General features: G+C 53.0%; 1 protein-coding gene across 7 annotated transcripts in view; it reads left to right on the top strand.

Moving 5' to 3' along the window:
• The first annotated feature begins 1,932 nt into the window (after positions 1 to 1,932).
• ADCY6 (adenylate cyclase 6) overlaps positions 1,933 to 6,000 on the top strand; it is a 48,366-nt gene continuing 44,298 nt past the window's right edge. Inside the window, exons 1-3 of one of the 7 annotated variants that reach the window (XM_083599613.1) lie at positions 2,191 to 2,396; positions 2,549 to 2,643; positions 5,277 to 5,542. The gene's annotated coding sequence lies outside the window, so the exon portion shown is untranslated. Of the gene's footprint in view, positions 2,397 to 2,548; positions 2,644 to 2,977; positions 3,567 to 4,020; positions 4,199 to 5,049; positions 5,642 to 6,000 lie in introns of those variants that run through there. The other 6 variants (XM_083599612.1, XM_083599607.1, XM_083599611.1 and 3 more) reach the window with 6 other exon arrangements.

Below are 6,000 nucleotides of genomic sequence, written 5' to 3'. Positions count from 1 at the left end.
GCACCGTCCATATGACTGTTCTTACCACCAAAATGACGACACAAAGTCTCTCTTTCTCTTTTTTTACATTTAATCCATATCTCCTGTAGAAAAGCTGTTCAGTACAAATAACCCATTATATACCTGCAGTGACTACTGGAGCAGAAGCTTGCCAGCAGATGGGGGGCAGGGGGGGCTGTTTGTCACATTCATGGTAAATGTTTTAGTAGGTTGTTCCCATTGCCACACTCCTGCTTCTATCTGCTCCTCACCTGAGTACAACTTGGCGATTTTGTTTCCCATGACCCAATTTTATTTTATTTTACATTTTCAAGTTCAGTTTCCCCACCTACTTCCACCGATGACCACATGCTGAAGGCACGTCAAAATTTTCAACAGCCCAGTTTGGAGGAGCTGTTTTCCCAAGATCTCAGTGCATGTGAGGGAGTCCCTTGAGGACTGCAATCACAACACATACATCAGGTCTTTAAAAATAATAATACAAGGTCTTGCACAAGATCTATGCATCAGAATTTCTGTATAGCTAAACACAAGCTTTTCACAACTCTTAAATGAACATAAAAAAATAAATAAATGGAACCAGATCTCTCTGCACAGCACAAGCCTTCATTTTGCCCATAGAGAAGCATGATAACGAGAGGTAAAGTTTGCTCTTGTCCTCTCCCTGTGACTTTTTTAAAGCTGTCTGCGGCCCAGAACAGGATAAGGTGGCATTGGGGTGGGGGTGGGCAGTTGAGGTGAGAAACCAAAAAATATAGCATTCCATCAAGATGGGAAACAGCTGAATAGCTATGAAAAATCTATAACTAAAAATGGAGTGTGCTGATGGTTGCGTGCCAGTCACGTACACACAAAAATCAGATCTGAATTACCTGTTCGTGACAAAAAACAAAACAAAACAAAAACCTGTCTGGAAGCACGTAGTGTTTAACGTTTTCAAAATTCAAATAAAGACTGTTTTTGAACAATTAAGCACAAAAGATGCATCATGAGATTATACTGGGACATGTGTTACTCAGGGATAACCCCACTTTTAGAATAGGGAGGTGATGTCCTTGAAGTGGGACAATGATAATGTTTGCAGAACCTGTGTAAGCAGATGCTCATGAATCTTAAGGGTTTCATAAAACCCTGCTTGAAAACACTCTCCTATGACACTCATTGGAGCAGGAGTTAGAAAGCTTGACTCCAAAAAACTGCCACCATCCAGGTGAAAAGGGAACTTGCAAAGAAAACACCATGTCAAATTCACAATCTGGTGAATTTTCTTCCATACTCGGTTATTAGAAAAGGCGTTAAAATGCATCCATATATTTAGAGTAGCCATGTTAGAGCTCCACCAGGAAGAATAGAGATGACGAAGAAGACAATGGCTGTGTACATAAGACAAGTTTAGAGTGCATGACTTCACACAAAGAATCATGGGAACTGTAGTTTTACTAAGGGTGCTCTGAACTGTAGCTCTGTGAGGGTTAAGCTACAGTTCCCAGGAGACATAGCGGAAACAATGTGCTTTAAATGCATGATGTGTACGCAGTCAAAGAAAAGAAAAGAGGCACCAAAGATATGTTAATGTGACGAGTTTCTGCCACATTTTCTGGCTCTTGTTTCTCTCTGTGTCCAGTTACAGTCCGGGAAGGGTTAAGGCCATCACATGACACCCAGTCCTAATCCCCCTGCCATCAACTATGATGCAATGGAACATTCAGCAGAAAGGCTTCGGAATCAATTAATGCCTTTCACACCCCCTTCCCCTCTTCCTTGCCTGGGGAGAAGCCAAGCAAGCAGGCCCAGGGGAAGCCCAGACCTTCTTGCGCAGGGGATAATCACTCCCCAAACAGCGCTTTAATAAGTCACTCGGTTAAGGAGATTTGGTGGCATTATTCCACAGCCAAGCCAATCTGCAAAGCAGGGAGGGAGTGGAGGCTTTGTACACACCCAGCGGCACAGGGGCAGGTGCCCTGGAAGAACCGCTCCACTGTGCCCTTAACAAAATACCATCCTTGCCACTGCGGGCACTTCCCTGGCCCCGCGGGACTCACGGTTAATTAACAATTAAGCTTACCTCTTCGGAGGATTGTGCCACGGGGAGCCCTGCCTTCCCCTTTCTCCCTCGCTGGCACAAACTAAGGGAGTGGCACGAACAGAAGGATTTAGGGCTTGTCCTCTGCCTGGCACTGTCCCCATGCCAAGGGCAAGCTGCTCACTAACCATTTCCCTTCCTCTGCTTGTATGCTGCTAGCAAGCTTGCGGGGGGGGGGGGGAGAGAGACTCAAACCAGCCCTGAGAGATTGCCTGGGATCGGGATCTGGAGCGGAGCAGAGCGGCCTCCAAGTTGGGCAAACAGGCTGACAAGCCACTTGTTGATGGATGGAGTGTATCTGATGACTGAAGCAGTGGCGTAGCGTGGGTTGTCAGCACCCGGGGCAAGGCAAGTAATTTGCACCCCCTAACCCGTGGATTTGCGCCCCCTAACCCTAAGCCCCAGATGTTGCGCCCGGTGCGGCCGGCCCCCCTGCACCCCCCACGCTACGCCACTGGACTGAAGCCGTGGGCATCCAAACGGGTGGACGCTTATACGGCTGGCAGAGGCATGCCTACTCAGAAGTAAATGCCGTTGTTTTCAGTGGGGTTGGCTCCCAGGTAAGTCCGCACAGACTTTCAGCCTGATATTTCTGTTGTGCGTTGGGGATAAGCAAAAAAACAGAGGGGAGAGGGACTGTCCTGGTTTAAGAGATGGCAACAACAGGTGGTTCCTGAGCATAACCCAAACGGCATTAAGAGATTCCCCCTCTAGGCGACAACAGTTTGGGATCCACGAGTGTCCTGGGATTGGGAGATTTTTTTATGCTGGGGTGGGGGGAATGTGCGTACGAAGAGGCGAGAGCCTCAGAGACCCTTGTAGCCAAGAGTTGTGCTTTAGGACACCGGGGATTTTGTCGCCACCCACGGGCGGTAGGTGTTGCGTGTATCTCCCGGCGGGCACGCGTGTGAGCCGAGCGAATCCATCTACCGCAGAGTGGGGAGAGGCGGGTTGCACCACTGGGCCCAGCTGCCGCTCTCTGCCCCCCCCCCTTGCTCTGCCTGCTTGCAGCAGGTGCCCATGCTTTGGGCAGCCTCCGCCGCCTCCCGTTGCCAAGCGCCCTCGCTGCCTGGAATCACAGCTCCTCTCTCCCTCGGCATCTCTGCTTCCCCCGCGCCAACTGCCCCCGCATCCCCGCGCAACAGGCGAAGGGAAGGCGACAAAAGGGACCTTGTGCCTTTAAGGCCTCCTGCTTGGCGATCCCGGTCAGGAGCGCACGGAGCGGGGCGAGCCTTGTGGATCCGGGCTAGAGGGCGTTTACTCTGGACAACGCGGGGAGGAGGGGACGGGCCCAGAGCGGGCGGGCGGGCAGGCAGGAATGGAGAGGAGGCGAAAACGGAGAGGGGGGCGCATGGTGTAAACAGATAGCGAGGGGCTGCAGAAGGATCTGCTTGCCAGAGATCGCTGCTTGCTACACCCCCCGCCGCCCCACCCGCCGGAGAGGAGGGCCCTGCCGTGCCCAGAGGCGGCCCAGCACCCGGAGGTGAGTGGTAGTGGCGGAGGTGGTGAACGGGAGCAAGCCGGAGAGCGCAGGGAGCACGGAAGATCTCTCCGAGGGGGAAATACGCTTTGCGCCCCGGAGGACGCATGGAGCCGGGCGGCGGCGGCGGGGCGCTGGGAGGCTGGCTCTGGGAACCGCCGCGTCCAGAAAGGCCGGGCCTGCCGGGGGTGCGGCGGGGAGAAGCGAGCTGGGGAGGTGGTCCCGAGAGGGATGGCAGCGCAACGAGCAGAAAGGGGTGGCAGTACTGTAGTTAGGCCGTCCGCACGGCGACTTGGCGCACGGGAGGAGAGGGGACGCGTTTGGGTCCAAGCGCGCCGGCTGGGGGCGCTCTTTAGGCCCAGAGATCCGCGGCGACTGCGGGGAATGCAAGAGGCGCGGGGGGAAGGGGCGTGGGGACAGGTGCGCACAGCAGCGGGCCGATGCGGGGCCCTTGGGGGGCGCAGTTGCCCAGAGCCGGGAAAGTTCCATGGCTGCCCCCCGACTGGAACACTGGCTATTGAATGAGGTGGGCAGGCAATAGGGTGCCTGCAGAGCGCAGGAGAAAAGGCTAATGATAATGCAACTCCCAGAGTTGAAAGATTTCACCTTCCTTGTGTTCGTAAGGGCTGAGCGCGGTAGGACTTTCTCCCCATTTCTGCTTCCCCCAGGACTGGTTTTCTGGGATCCCTCTGCAGGGATTGGTTGGCTCCCGAATGTGGGCTGGCCTGGGCAGCTTAGCTTCTCAGCCTGGTCAGGTTACATACCTGGAGGAGGAGCAGGTGGGCTTCCCCTAAAGCCTCTGTATTGTGAGCTGTGGACTTGTTTATTCTTTGGCCGTGTCCCCCCTTTAAAGCAGGCAGAGGGAAGGGGGTCTCTGGGCAGAGAGTCTCTGTGGGGCTCTGGACTCTTTTCCCATTGAACTTTGGAACCACCTCTCCCAAGCCCCTTAGTAGGACCCGGGGAAGGGGATGGAAAGGGAAAGGAAGTTGACCTATAACCTGGTGCAAGGCAGAGGGTGCTGTGCTATAGGGAACAGGCTCTTGAGTGAGGGGTGTTGGGCTGCAGGGAGTAGGGTAAAAGTGACTATGCGAGGGGGCATGTGTTCTTCCTAGGATGCATAGCTGAACCAAGGAGGAAGATGCTGTTGCTGTTGTATCACTTTGTTATGCTTCGTTATTGCATCACTTACGAATGTGGGGGGTTTTTGCGGGGAGGGGGAAAATCCATGCTGGGGGAGCTGAGCTGTAATAAACCTTGCTATTAAGCCAAAGTCCTTCCCCCTCCCTGCATGCTTGAGTTTTATTTCAGCCCAGCTTCTCCCTAGATGGGTTATGTCCTGCACCCCTTGACCTCCTCCGCTTGCCACTAAGCTGTCCTCATGTGCTGTTGGCTGTTGCTTCCCACAGCCCAGGAGGCTGCGTCAGAGTGCTGCTGGTGTGTGTGAAGCCATTCCTGGTGTGTGTGTTGTGTGGGGATTGGAGGGGAGGGGAAGAGGGGTCCAGCTTCTGAAGCCTGCCTGTGTGTTCCTACAGTAAAGGGCAATGATGTCATGACGTTGACGCCATCTCCCTGGATGGATGCAGATAAGAACAGTGTGGGAGGGCACTGGAATCGCTCTCCGAAGGGGTTGGAGCTAAAACAAGCCCTGGTTTGGCTGGCACTCAAGACAAATAGAGTTTGAAAGGGGAAAACTATTCCACTTTGGTTTTGCAGTGAATGGGCGAGCTAAGCCAGAGGAAAGACCCAGCTGCCAGAAACTAGCACCGCTGCTCCTCCTGCCCCAAACTTTCCCTGGCCTCTGAAATCTCTCCTGTTGCACCCTGGGCAAAACTCCACACCGTTTGGAGAAGAGGAAGGGCACATTGCTGAGAGAGCAGCAGAATGGCGAGCTGGAATTAGCGGACAAGTAAACTGAGTTTGGACTGAGCTGTGCCCATATAGTTCCTTTCACCTTGTGTTCTGGATCTTTGATGGATCAGGTGAGCCAGCAAGTGTCGGAGACCAGTGGGGTCTGATCTGAACTTCTGGAGTTTTCTGGACTGCATAAGGAAGGCTGCATATTGTAGGCTGTGTTCACTGTACGTTTTAAACTTTTGTATCCATATGCTCGCGTGTGTGTGTGTATTCGCTGTGCAGAGATACCATTTTGATGGGCAGTGTGGAAAAAGGACTTGTGTTTTGCAAGGGCTTTGGTGGAGATTGGCGGGTTGCTGTGCGTGTGAACACTCTCTCTGTCCTCTCCCTTTGCCTCTAGTGACAGCCAAGGAGTGTGGTGTTGCCTTGAGATGTCTCTGAATAATTCAGTCCCTTCATCTGCATAACTCCACCTTTACTTCTGTTTCTTGGGCACTCTTAAGAGTGTGATGAAATGTTAGGAACCAGGTTTTGCTGCCAGGCTGACACTCGCTAAAGACCCTTCCCACTTCAGGAGAGAGAG

The sequence above is a fragment of the Podarcis filfolensis genome (assembly GCF_964270895.1).
Source record: "Podarcis filfolensis genome assembly, chromosome: 2".
Lineage (NCBI taxonomy): Eukaryota > Metazoa > Chordata > Lepidosauria > Squamata > Lacertidae > Podarcis > Podarcis filfolensis.
Note: the sequence above shows the minus strand (reverse complement) of the source record. Positions and strands in the feature narration are given on the sequence as shown.